Source organism: Panthera onca, chromosome C2 (assembly GCF_046562875.1).
Source record: "Panthera onca isolate mPanOnc1 chromosome C2, mPanOnc1 haplotype 2, whole genome shotgun sequence".
NCBI lineage: Eukaryota > Metazoa > Chordata > Mammalia > Carnivora > Felidae > Panthera > Panthera onca.
In genome coordinates this window covers 28,910,977-28,924,248 of record NC_138347.1, presented here as the reverse complement: position 1 = coordinate 28,924,248, position 13,272 = coordinate 28,910,977, and the positions used below count along the sequence as shown (strand labels likewise).

Sequence of the window (13,272 nt, the reverse complement as noted above, 5' to 3'; positions counted from 1 at the left end):
AGAGTCTATATTCATAGGAAAAACTCATATAAATATCAGAAGGCAAGGCCCATTGCCTTTTTCTTTCTGTTCCAAGTTCTTTTTTGCTCAAGCTCCAGATTGTTCTTTTGTGTTTTATTTTCCCCTTTAAGATTTTCCTTGATTCCCACAATCTCTCTTCTTCATGTAGGTGATATATCTCTGCTCTGTCTGGATTTGCTCCATAATCTTGAGAGAAACCTGAATTTAACCATATTTCTTAACTAGGGATGCTTAAGAGAGGGGTTTAAAGACAACTAGGCAATGACTTAAGATGATTAAAACAAAGAGATGTGTGGTTAGGCACTCATTTGCCTTGTTTATGTTGTTCTGTCCCTCATCGAAAACTGTTTGGGAATCATGGTTTTATAAAAGAAAAGTGAACTAACAGTTTTATAATGCCTTCTAAATTTTTTAAACATGAAAGAGTTTTCAATGGAAATTCAACATAGTTTATAACATTCAGACCAAATGCCCAAGTGGTTCAGTCAGATTAATAACAGAATCAGGAAAATAGTCTACAAACTAAGAATGCATCCCACTTTAAAACAGAATCTGAACCAGGGTGTCTGGGTGGCTCAGTTGATTAGGCATCTGACTTCAGCTCAGGTCATGATCTCACAGTTTGTGAGTTCAAGCCCTGCATTGGGCTCTGTGCTGACAGCTCAGAGCCTGGAATGTGCTTTAGATTCTGTGTCTCCCTCTCTCTCTGCCCCTCTGCTGCTCTTGCTCTATCTTTCTCTTTCTCTCTCTCTCAAAAATAAATAAACATTATTTTTTTAATAGAATATGAAGCTTATGCTATTTACAGCATGATTTTAACTGCTTTAATGCGGGACATTTTTCCCAATGGAGACACTTTTACCAATCAGTCTTTGCTGCTCTGAAAGAAGCCATTGTAAATTTTTGGATAAACAGTATTTCACCAGAGTGCAGTGTTTAATCTCAGATATGCATTCGACTCTTAACATTGTCTTTTTAGTCTGATTAAATGTGAATTTTTCATATTTAGTCCTAGGTTATGACATAAAGATGTAACTTCACCTTTTCTTCCCTCCCCCACTTTCAACTCTTCTCCCTTAGTAAGTTACAAGAAAGCAGTTAATTACAATTTGTGAATGGTGATCATAGTGATTCAAAACATGAGACATTCAAAGTACTCACTGAACTCATTTTTGATTCCATCACAAATCAATTTTATTTTCACATCATCTTTAGAAACTACAACGTGAAGAGGGGGAAAAAGATGGAACCCGTGAGCCATACCTACCTCTACAACCTCTGCCAATGCCTGCAGCTCCAGAATCTTCATTTCCCTGGCTGGGCCCAGGGAAGTTTTGTGCTTAATTTGGGAAAACAGAACGGAGGAAAAAAGGTAGGAGAATGAATTTTGTTCTGTTTGGCTTATAAACTGTGTTAGATAGAATCAGTGGGGAAAAATAGACAAGTTATCTTTTAAAAAGTATTTTTATTTCAAAAATAATACCCGTTCCCACAGAAAATACTGAAAAAAAATTTTAAAGAATTTAAGTATCTCTAAGAATCTCTAAAGGATAAAATATCCAATCCCCATGACCTGGAGAACTCCTACTAATGTTTTTTCAACTTTTGTGTAGGTTTTTCTTATACGTACATACATACAGTGTATAATATGTATAGAAGCCGCTTTTAGGCAACAGGCTTGAGCAATAGAAACTTAATCAGCACAAAAGGGCCCAGAGTGACCCCAACCTCATGACTGAATACAAACAGGCCCATTAAGCGGCCCACCTCAAAATATCCATAAACCCTAGCTGACCAATGGACTATTACAACCAGGCAGGAAAAATTCCATATGTCCCCATAGCTTCTCACCCCCCCTTTAAATACAGCCCTCACCCACTGCCTCTTTGCAGACTTCTCCTTTGCTGTCTTGCCTGCTGCTCCCTTGCAGTATATTCAGTGTATTTAATATACTTATATCTCCTTTGTCCTGCCTATGTCGCTGGCTTCCAGCTGATGGGGTTGCCCTACATTTAGGGGCCCCCATCCAGTCAGGAGAAACACCACAATATATATGTGTGTGTTTCATATATATATGCCCATATGCACACATATATACACTTATACAGCTGTGCATTTTATTTTATAATTTTAATAAGCTAGTAATAAATGATACATTCCAATGCTATTATATATAATCCTCTGTCCCCAAAAGCAAACAAATAAGCTAACCATTTCTCCATTGCATATTTTAGGTTTTACCCATTCACTATATGTTAAGGATACAATTTTTGCTCTGGAGAGCAATCAAATTAACAGAGAGTGTAAACACACAATTTCCTGAGAGTGATAAATGCTGTAGTAGAAGAATGCCCAGAATTATATGGGAGCACACACATCAGGCTATTGAATCATAGTGAGGATATCTGGGACATTCTTTCAGAAAATGTTAGTATCTGAGCTAAGTCTTGAAGGCTGATGAAGAATTTCAGTAAAAGGAGCAGTCCTAGGTATGGGGAGCAAGGGGGTGTGAACCAGTTTGAAAGGTTTGAGAGCAAAGCACATTGAAAAATTAAAAGCAATCTCCTATCACAAGAGGATAGGGTAATGAGGTAGGAGTGGTGGAGTGATGAATGATGAAGCTGGAGAATTAGGTAGAAGCAGATAATTAAAAATCAGTGTAAATGTTTGAATTTCTTTTAGATAAAGTACTTGAGAGCCAGGGAAGGATTTTCAGTTGGGGAGTGGTGTAATCAGATTTACATTATAGGATACAGTCTGGGGAATGTATTGGAGACGATCAAGTATGGAGTTACTGAGATTAGTTGGAATTTTGATGGTATAATTTTGAAAAAGGAGATAATTACATGTCCTGAGGCTGAGGCAGTGGGCAGGAAGGGGAAGGAATAAGTTTGGAGTATAATGTTTTGGCATTGATGGGAGAGGAAAGAATCAATGGTCATTTGGATTTCTTTCTTTTTTTTTTCTTTTCATTTTTATATTTCTAATTGGAATCTGGGTGGATGATGGAGCACTGGTAGAGAATAAAGTTTTGGAAAGAAGGTAGTGAATTTAATTTTGAATAGGCTAAGTTGGAAATTCATGTGAGACATTGAAAGTAAATCATTGAATTGAAGGGCTGGGCTGAAAATCTAGAATGGTTAGAATCACTGAGGTAAGTGAAAATATTGTTTTAGTTATTTTGGATACAGATCTGGGAGTGGAATTGCTGAGTCATATTGTAAGTCTACATTTAACTCCATGGGACCTCTATTTGAAGAACTGCCGAAATGTTTTCTGAAGGGGTTGTGCCATTTCCCATTCTTACCGCAATGCCTGAGGGTTCCAATTTCTCCACACTCTTAACATTCGTTATCATCTGTCCTTTTGATTCTAACCATCCCAGTCAGTGTGAAGTAACATCTCAGTGTGGTTTTGATTTTCATTTCCCTCATCACTAATGATATTGAGCGTGTTCTCATGTGCTTTGGGGCCATGCATATATCTCCTTTGGAGAAATGTTTGTTCAAATCCTTTACTCATTTTTTAATTGGGTTATTTAGTTTTCTGTTATTGTGTTGTAAGGATTCTTCATACTTTATGGATACAAATCTATTATCGGATATATGATTTGTAAATATTCCCCCCAATCTGTGGATTGTCTTTATATTTTTTTGGTAGTATTTTTAAAAAAGTATCCTAAAAAATGGTTTTTAATTTTGATGAGTCCAGTATATCTATTTTTCATTTCTTACTTGTGCTTTTTGTATCATCTAAAAAATATTGCCTAATACAAGGTCAGGAAAAGTTTAACCTTATGTTTTCTTCTAAGAGTTTTATAGATTTAGCTTTTGCATTTTAATCTATGATTTACTTTGAATTAATTTTTCTTTTTTTTAAATTTTTTTTTTAACGTTTATTTATTTTTGAGACAGAGAGAGACAGAGCATGAACGGGGGAGGGTCAGAGAGAGAGGGAGACACAGAATCTGAAACAGGCTCCAGGCTCTGAGCAGTCAGCACAGAGCCCGACGTGGGGCTCGAACTCACAGACTGCGAGATCGTGACCTGAGCTGAAGTCGGTCACTTAACCGACTGAGCCACCCAGGCGCCCCTGAATTAATTTTTCTATTCTGTTTAAGTTTATTTTTTGCATGAAGATATCTAGTTGTCCCAGTAGCATTTGCTAAAAATATTATTTTTTCCTCACTGTAATATCTTGGCATGCTTGTTGAAAATCAAGTGGCCGTAAATGTCAAGGTTAATTTTTGGATTCTCAATACTATTCTAGTGATCCATATGTATAACCTTATGCGAGTATTTGGAATCAAGAAGTGTGAATACTTCAGATTTGTTCTTTTTCAGGATTGTTTTGACTATTCGGTGTCCTTTGCCTTTCCATAGGACTTTTAGGATCAGTGGGTCCATTTCTGCAAAATGGCAGAGGAACTATTGATACAGTTGCATTGGATATGGAAATCATTGGGGTGAGTTTTGCCATCTCAGCCATGTTGTCTTCTAATCCATGAACACTGGTATCTTTCCACTTATTTAGGTCTCCAGTTTATTTCAGTTATGTTTTGTTTTCAGTGTACATATCTTATACTTTTTAAAGATTAATTCTTAAGCGTTGTATTATTTTCCATACATTTTTCCAGTTGAATAGTTTTCTTGATTTCCTTTTGGGATTATTCACTACAATTGTAAAGGAATGCAGTTGCTTTTTTAATATTGATCTTATATCCTCCTTCATTACCAAACTCATTTATTCTATTTTTTAAATGTGGAGAGGGAGAAAGCCTTCATTCTTTTACCATTAACTAGGATGTTATATATATATATATATACTAATAAGTGTTTTTATCACGAAAGAGTGTTGGGTTTTGTAAAATACTTTTTCTGCATCTGTTGAGATTATAGAGATGATAAATTTTTCTTCATTCTATTAATGTGATGTATTACATAAATGGCTTTTTTTTTTATGTCAAAACACCCTTGCATCCTTGTGATAAATCCCACCTGGTCATGATTTATAATCCTTTTTATATGTTGTTGTATCTGTCTTGCTAGTATTCTGTTGAGGGTTACTGCCTCTATATTCATAAAGAATATTTATTTGTAGTTTTCTTTCCCTTGTAGTATGTTTTAAGCTTTTGTATCAGAATAATACCAGCTTTATAGAATAATTTGGGAAGTTTTCCATTCTTTTATTTTGGGGGAGATTTTCAAAATATTGATGTTAAACATTCTTTAAATGTTTGATAGAACTCACTGGTAAAGCTATTTGGTTGTGGGCTTTTTTTTGTGGGAAGGTTTTGAATATTAATTCAATTTCTTATCATGCTATAGTTCTAGTTGAATTTTGTTTCCTCTTGAGTCAGTTTCAATAATTTGTTTCTTTGTAGGAATTTTTCTATTTCATCTAAGTTATCTAGTTTGTTGGCATGCAATTTTTCATAATATTTTTTATAATTCCTTTTGTTTCTGTGTAGGCAGTAATCACATCCTCTTATTCTTGATTTTACTAAATTGATTCTTTCTATTTAACTTCGTTTAGTTTAACAAAATTAGATTTATTAATTTTGTTGTTTATGTTAGTTGTTGATTTTTTTCAAAGAACCAGCTTTAAATTTGTTGATTTGGGGGCACATGGGTGGCTTGGTTCGTTAATTGTCCAACTTCAGTGCAGGTCATGATGTCACAGTTCAGGGATTCGAGCCCCGTGTCAGGCTTTGTGCTGACAACTAGGAGCCTGGAGCCTACTTTGAATTCTGTCTCCCTCTCTCTCTGCCCCTCCCCTGCTTGCACTCTGTCTCTCTCTGTCTCTCAAAAATAAATAAATAAGAAACTTAAAAAATTTAAGTTTGTTGTGGTTTTTTGTTACTTTCTATTCTTTATTTTATTTATTTCTCCTCTAATCTTTATTATTTTCTTCCATCAGCCTGCTTTGGGTTTAGTCTACTCTTCTTAGTTCCTTAAAATAGAAGGCTAAATTATTAATTTGAGATAATTCTTCTTTTTCAGTATAGACATTTACCCTATCAGTTTCACTCTAAACATGGTTTTTGCTGCATACACTAAAACTTGTCATGTTGTATTTTCATTTTCATTTATCTCAAAGTATTTACTAATTTCCCTGGTGATCTTTCACCCATTGATTATGTAGAAGTATGTTGTTTAGTTTCCACGTATTTTTGAATTCCCCAAATATCTATTGGTTCCTAATTCATTCCACTATGATCAGAGAGCACACTTCGCACTATTGCAAATTTCCAATTTAAAAAGAATTATCACGTAGCTGTATACTCAAGAATGTTCCATCTGCCCTTGAGAAAAATGTGTATTCTTCTGTTTAGATGGAGTGTTGTATAGATTTCTGTTAAGCCTACGTGGCCTATTATGTTATTGAAATCTTCTATTTAGTGAATGACCTTTTGCCTAGTTGTTTAAATGTCACTGTTTTTATCTTTTTAATAATAAAATTTAACATAAAATCTATTTGGTCTGAAATTTAAAAAGCCAGTTTAGTTCTCTTTTGCTTAACTCTGCATATCTTTTCCTGTCCTTTTGCTTTCATCCTATTTGTGTCTTTGAACTGGAAGTGTGTCTCATGTCAACAGTATATAGTTGAATCATGTTTTCTAAAAATCCATTCTGCCAAAAGGTCTTTTTATTTTTTATTATTTTTATTTTTTTTAACTAAGTTTCTTATTTTAATTCCAGTATAGTTAACATACAACGTTATGTTAGTATCAGTTGTAAAATATAGTGATTTAACAATTCTGTACCTTACTCAGTGCTCATCGTAAGTGTACTCTTAATCCCCAGCACCTATTTAACCCATCCCCCTACCCACTCCCCTTCTGATAACTGTAAGTTTGTTCTCTGCAGTTAAGAGTCTGTGTCTTGGTTTGTTTCTCTCTCTTCTTCTTTGCTCATTTGTTTTGTTTACTAAATTCCACATATGAGTGCAATCATATGGTATTTGTCTTTCTGTAACTTTTTTCACTTAACATTGTACTCTCTAGTTCCATCTATGTTGTTGCAAATGGCTAGATTTCATTCTTTTTTTTATGACTGAATGTATGCCATTCCTTCTTTATGCTTTCATCTATTGATTAGCACTTGGGCTGATGACATAATTTGGCTATTGTAAATAATGCTGCAGTAAACATAGGGATGCATGTATCCCTTTGAATTAGTGTTTTTATATTTTGGGGGCACATACCCAGTAGTGAGATTGCTGGATCATAGGGTAGTTCTATTTTTAACTTTTTGAAGAACCCTCCATACTGTTTTCCAGAGTAAGTGCAACAGTTTGCATTCCCACCAACAGCGTAAGAGGGTTCCCTTTTCTCCACATCCTTGTCAACACCTATTGTTTGTTTCTTGTGTTGCTGATTTTAGCCATTCTGACAGGTGTGAAATGATATCTCATTATGGTTTTAATTTGCTTTTCCCTGATGATGAGTGACGTTTAACATCTTTTCATGTGTCTGCATGTATTCTTCATCTGTTCATGTCTTCTACCCATTTTTAGTTGGGTTATTTGTTTTTTGTGCGTTGAGTTGTATCAGCTCTTTATATATTTTGATTACTAACATTTTATCAAATATTTTTTTGCAGATATCTTCTCTCATTCAGTAGGATTGCCTTTTAATAGAGTTGATTGTTTCCTTTGCTGTGCAGACCTTCTTATTTTCATGTAGTCCCAATAGTTTATATTTGCTTTTGTTTCCATTGCCACAGGAGACATATCTAGAAAAATGTTGCTACTGCTGATGTCAGAGAAATTACTGCCCGTGCTCTCTTCTAAGAGTTTTATGGTTCAGGTTTCACATTTAGGTCTTTAATCCATTTTGAGTTTATTTTTGTGTATGGTGAAAGAAAGTGGTCCAGTTTCATTCTTTTGCATGTAGCTGTCCAGTTTTCTCAACACCATCTTTTGAAGAGACTGTCTTTTTCTCATTGGGTATTCTTTCTTTCTTTGTTGAGGATTAATTGACCATATAATTGTGTGTTTATTTCCAGGTTTTTTATTCTATTCCATTGATCTATGTGTCTATTTTTGTGTTAGTACCGTGCTTTTTGATTACTACAACTTTTTAAATATAACTTGAAGTTTTCCAACTTTGTTTCTCTTTTTCAAGATTACTTTGGCTACTTGGGGTCTTTTGTGGTTCTATACAAATTTTAGTACATGCGCTGCTGAAGTGAGCGCTCTGTACAAAGTTTAGTATTGTTTATTCTAGTTCTGTGAAAAATGCTGTTGGTATTTTGATAAGGATTGCATTAAATCTCTACATTGCTTTGAGACTCTAGGCATTTTAACAATATTTGTTCTTTCAATCCATGAGCATGGAACATATTTCCATTTCTTTGTGTCATCTTCAGTTTCTTTTACTAGTGTTTTTTGTTTTGTTTTGTTTTGTTTTTCAGTTTTCAGAGTACAGGTCTTTCACCTCCTTGGTTAAGTTTATTCCTAGGTGTTTTATTAATTTTGGGTCAATTATAGATGAGATTGTTTTCTTAATTTCTCTTTCTGCTGCTTCATTATTAGTGTATGGAAATGGAACAGATTTCTGACATTAATTTTGTATCCTGCAACTTTAGTGAATTCATTTATCAGTTCTAGTAGTTTCGATTGACTCATTCAGGTTTTCTATATAGAGTATCATGTCGTCTGCAAATAATAAAGATTTTACTTCTTTCTTACCAATTTGGATGCCTTTTATGTATTTATTTATTTATTTATTTTTTGTTTGATTGCTGTGGTTAGGACTTCTAGTGCTATGTTGAATAAAAGTGGTGAGAGTGGACATCCTTGTCTTGTTTCTGGCCTTAGGGGAAAGCTCTCAGTTTTTCCTCCATTGAGTATAGTGCTCACTGTGGGCTTTTCATATAAGGCTTTTATTATGTTGAAGTCTTTTTCCTCTAAACCTACTTTGTTGAGGGTTCTGCAAATTCTGTCTTTTAATTGGAATATTTAAACTATTTACATTTAACTTAATTACTGGTAAGGTAGGATTTCTGTATGTAAGTGTCTTTGTGTTCATTTATTTCTCCATTACTTCCTTCTTTTGTGATATATAGATGTTTTGAATTAGACTGTTAAAATTTCTTTGTTTATTTTACTTTAAAGATTCTTAATAATTGTACTGAGGATTACAGAGTTGTAAATTTTAAAAAATTTAATTCTTATTAATAGAAGTTTAACTCAAAGAGTTTGTAAACACTTAGTCCATTATAGCCCTGTTCTCTCTCACTTTTTGTGCCATTATTGTCATACAGATTAAATTTTTACATGTTATAAGGCACTCAACAGCTTTATAGTTATTGTTTTCTGTAATTTAAATCAAATAGCAGAAAAAAGTTACAAATTAAATACATTTATAATGTTTTTTATATTAATGTGTGCACTTATCTTTACCAGTGATCTTTATTTGTTCTTGCACATTTTAGTTATTGTTTAGTGCCTCTCATAGCCTGAAACACTCCCTTAGTATTACTTATAAAGTAGGTCTGCCAGCAATATATTCTTTCAGTTTACAATTACTGAGAATGTCTTCATTTCTCCTTCCTTTTTGCAGGATAGTTTTGCTGAACATAGAATTCTTGAGAACATTGGTCAACAATGTTTTTCTTTCAGTGCCCTGTACCTGTCATTCTACTTCCTTCTAGAACCTATGGTTTCTCATGAGAAACTACCTGTTGATCTTTGAGGAACTTTGTACATTATAAGATACGTTTATTTTGCTACTTTCAAGATCATCTCCTTTCCTTGGCCTTTGACAATTTACTCTAATTTGTCTAGGAATGAATCTGTCTGATTCATTATCCTACCTGGAATTTATGTTGCTTCCTAGGTGTGCATGTTCATGTTTTTTTTTTAAATCAAATTGGGAAGTTTCTGGCCTCAGTTTCTTCAAATTGTTTATTTGTTTGTTGTTTTGTTTTGTTTTTTACCTTCTCTCTCTCCTTTTTTTTCTGGAACAACCATGATGTGCATATTGGTATGCTTATTGGTATCACACAGTCTCTGAGGCTCTGTTAATTTTTCTTCATTAACTGTCCTTCTATTCTTCAGCCTGAATAATCTAAGGTGTTCTGTCTTAAGATTCTGCCATTTCAAATCTGCTGTTAAATCCCCGTAATTAATTTTTTCATTTCAGTTTTTATACTTTTAATTTCCAGAATTTTTATTTGACCCTTTTAAAAACAATTTTTTCCTTTTATTGATATTCTCTATTTGGTAAGATATAGTCCTTAAATTTTCCTTTAATTCTTTAGACATGGTTTTATTTAGTTCTTAGAACATATTTATAATAGCTATTTTAATGTCTTTGTCTAGTTAAGTCCAGTATCTGAGCTCCTCAAAGACAGTTTCTTTTCACTTATTTTTTTTTTCCTTTTTATGGTCTATAACTTCCTGTTTCCTTGCATGTGTTATAGTTCCCCCATGCCTCACCCTTGAAAAATAAATCTTTCTGACTCTGGAAATCCAGCTCCCTCCTCCCCCTCCCACATTCCTGGTAGTTTTGTTGTTTGGTATTGATTTGGTTGTTATGGATGTTGGTTTGTTTATTCAGTTTGCTGAGCAAATTCTGTAGAGTCTGAATTCTTTGTCTTGTATAAAACTCAACATCTCTTCTCAGTTAGTGTAGTGGTCAGCTAATGATTGGACAGAAATCTCCTTGAATGTACTAAACCAATAAGTCTTCCCAACTTTGTTGAGGGATTTGTGTGTGTTGGGGAGGAATATTTCAATACTCCAGTAGGCAGTTTAAAACACTACAATAGCCTTCACTTCTTGCTTGTGCAGACTCACAGGCATCTACACATGGGAGATTAGAGCCTCCTCAACGTCTTTCCTGAGCATGTGCACATTCTTGCACATGCATATGGCCTTTTAGATTTCCAGGAATATGTCAAATATTTTCAACATCCCACATAAAAATTTCATTCCCTGGTTTTTCCTTTATAATATTTTAGTAAGTTTCTTACTTAACCCAACTGGTATTGCTACCTCAGGCACCTGAATTTTTAAACGATTGATATTGATTTTCTTTTGACAAATGCCGTAGGGGCAGGTCTGTTCACACCGAGTGAGCTGAGTCAAGTTTGATTCAGCAGTCACCCAGGTTAACAAAAAATAAGTGCTGAGAATGGTGGTAAAAAACAGGTAAATAATGACAATTCTCTAAGGATGCAATTTTTTTTGGGGGGGGGGGGTAGTAACTCCAAACCTGTTCTGTTTGTTCCAGTGGCTGCTAGGCTGCTGTTTTTCACAATGAATAAAATCATGTAGCTTTTGGTTTGAAGGCTACAACAGAGATTGGGGGGTAAGGGTAGGGATAGGAAGAATCAAAATGCCACAAAACTTTGTTCTTACCAAGTTTCAGCTATTTTTCTTGAATAAATGCTTCTTATATTTTTGAAAACCTTTGATTCCAGAGTTCTTAAAAAGTTTATTTTGCCTATTTTTGCTAATATTCTCATTTCTTTTATGGAGGAATGGATACATGGAGGCCTTTACTCTGCCTTTTAAAGTGTTTTCTATTAGAATTTTAAAAGCTCCTTATGGACAGCTTCTAATGTTCAGGCAAAGTTGAAACCCACTTATTTTTTAGAGAAAGGTTCAAGGGCCTGATTATAGAAAACACAAGGCATTTAAGACCAGGACAAAAACAAGGAGCTTATGAATGAGTCAGATAGGGATTGGTTCAGAGATGGATGGGGCTTATAAAAAACAAAAGAGAAAAGAGTTTTAGGGAAGAGAATAGTCAAAGCTATTGAATGCTGCCCACATAGTTCAGAAAATGGTTTGAAAACTACGGATTTGAATGATCTACTAAGAGGTCACTGTGATCTTTGTTAGAGCAATTGCAGTGGGGTGGAAAGGCAGAATCTTAACTACAGTAATTTTTAACATGAATAGGAGGTAAAAAAGAGAAAACAAGTTTAGAATGAAGAGCCTGGACTGTGAACAAAAGGAGAGATAATATAGGTCAGTAGCTGGAATAGACTGTGAAGTCAAAAAAGTTGCTTTGTCCTAGGGATCATTTTAACCACTTTACTCTTATTCACAATTTTTTTCTTTTGGTCTCGACCCTAGACCATAGGGCCATCACTAGTGGCTTGTATTTGAGGATAAGAAAAGTGACTTTTCTTCCATTGTATGGGAAAGAAATGTGACCTTAGACAGGTAAATTTTGCCTCAAAACAGATTCTCGGTGAAACTGTATGACTGGCATTGTGAGGGGTAGTGGACTGGGACATATATAAAGTCTGAGAAAACTGAGTTGAAATCCCAGCTCCGTCACTTTACTGGTGCCAGCTGCGTGATTTTAATGGAGCTACTTGGCTCTTTCAGTCTCACATGTCTCATGTGGATAGGAATACCAATCTTTTGAGATTGTTGTGTGGATTAATTTATATAATACCTAGGTTTTACAGTAAAGAAGAGGATGTTATATAAGGAAGAAAAAGTTAGCCATTTAATCTCAGTTTTCTCACCGATACCATAAAAGAGTTGTATTATGTAATCTCCATGATGTGTTTCAGCTCTAACCAAATGGGCTCCCAATATCTTTTCATTCAGTACTATTCTGAACGAAACCTCTATTCTGGACGAGGTAGATATTTGGAATTGGTTGATGACCTACACCATTCTGTGTAAGATAGTTTCCATTAGAAAAGACATTTAGAATTCCAAAGGATTTACTTACAAATAAATTTGAAGGATAGCTTTGCTGAGCTGGGGTGTACTTTTAAATAGATGAGCTCATCCCAGGACATATAAGAGAGAGCACTCAGCAAAGCATATTTTAGATCCTTGAGAAATGAGCTTTGAGGAGATATACATCTGGCATGATATCAGATCCCAAAGATACCATATCTGTATTTGGGAATACAGATTGATTGTTCTGGATTGATTGTTCTACTTAAAATATTTGTGTTTGTGAATGTTTATAACTGCTAGTTTTGGGCGGTTGAGGAAACTTTGAAACAGTAAGCCACATGAAGAAGAAAGGCAGGTTTGAAACCAGCCAGAAAGTGCTCAGGGAAAGAAATAAAAGGTGAAGCAAGAATGAGTCAATGTATATAGGAGGCTTGTGAGACCAACAGAGCAAAATGAGAGTAGGATTAGATAAGGGACTCAGAGACACAGGAAAAAGTGAAACCAGAGGCCAATTGAGGCTGAACTGGACTAGAACAAGAAGAACGAAACAAAAATGATTTGCTTCGTCAGAGACTGATTTATTCTTCCTAC

General features: G+C 34.6%; 1 long non-coding RNA gene across 5 annotated transcripts in view; it reads left to right on the top strand.

The window, feature by feature from the left end:
- Positions 1 to 13,272, top strand: part of LOC132683863 (uncharacterized) — a 106,712-nt gene that overhangs the window by 63,205 nt on the left and 30,235 nt on the right. For all 5 annotated transcript variants that reach the window (XR_014138171.1, XR_014138170.1, XR_014138169.1 and 2 more), the window contains 2 exons: positions 1,237 to 1,393; positions 4,404 to 4,486. This is a non-coding gene — a long non-coding RNA (uncharacterized LOC132683863). The remainder of the gene's footprint in view (positions 1 to 1,236; positions 1,394 to 4,403; positions 4,487 to 13,272) is intronic.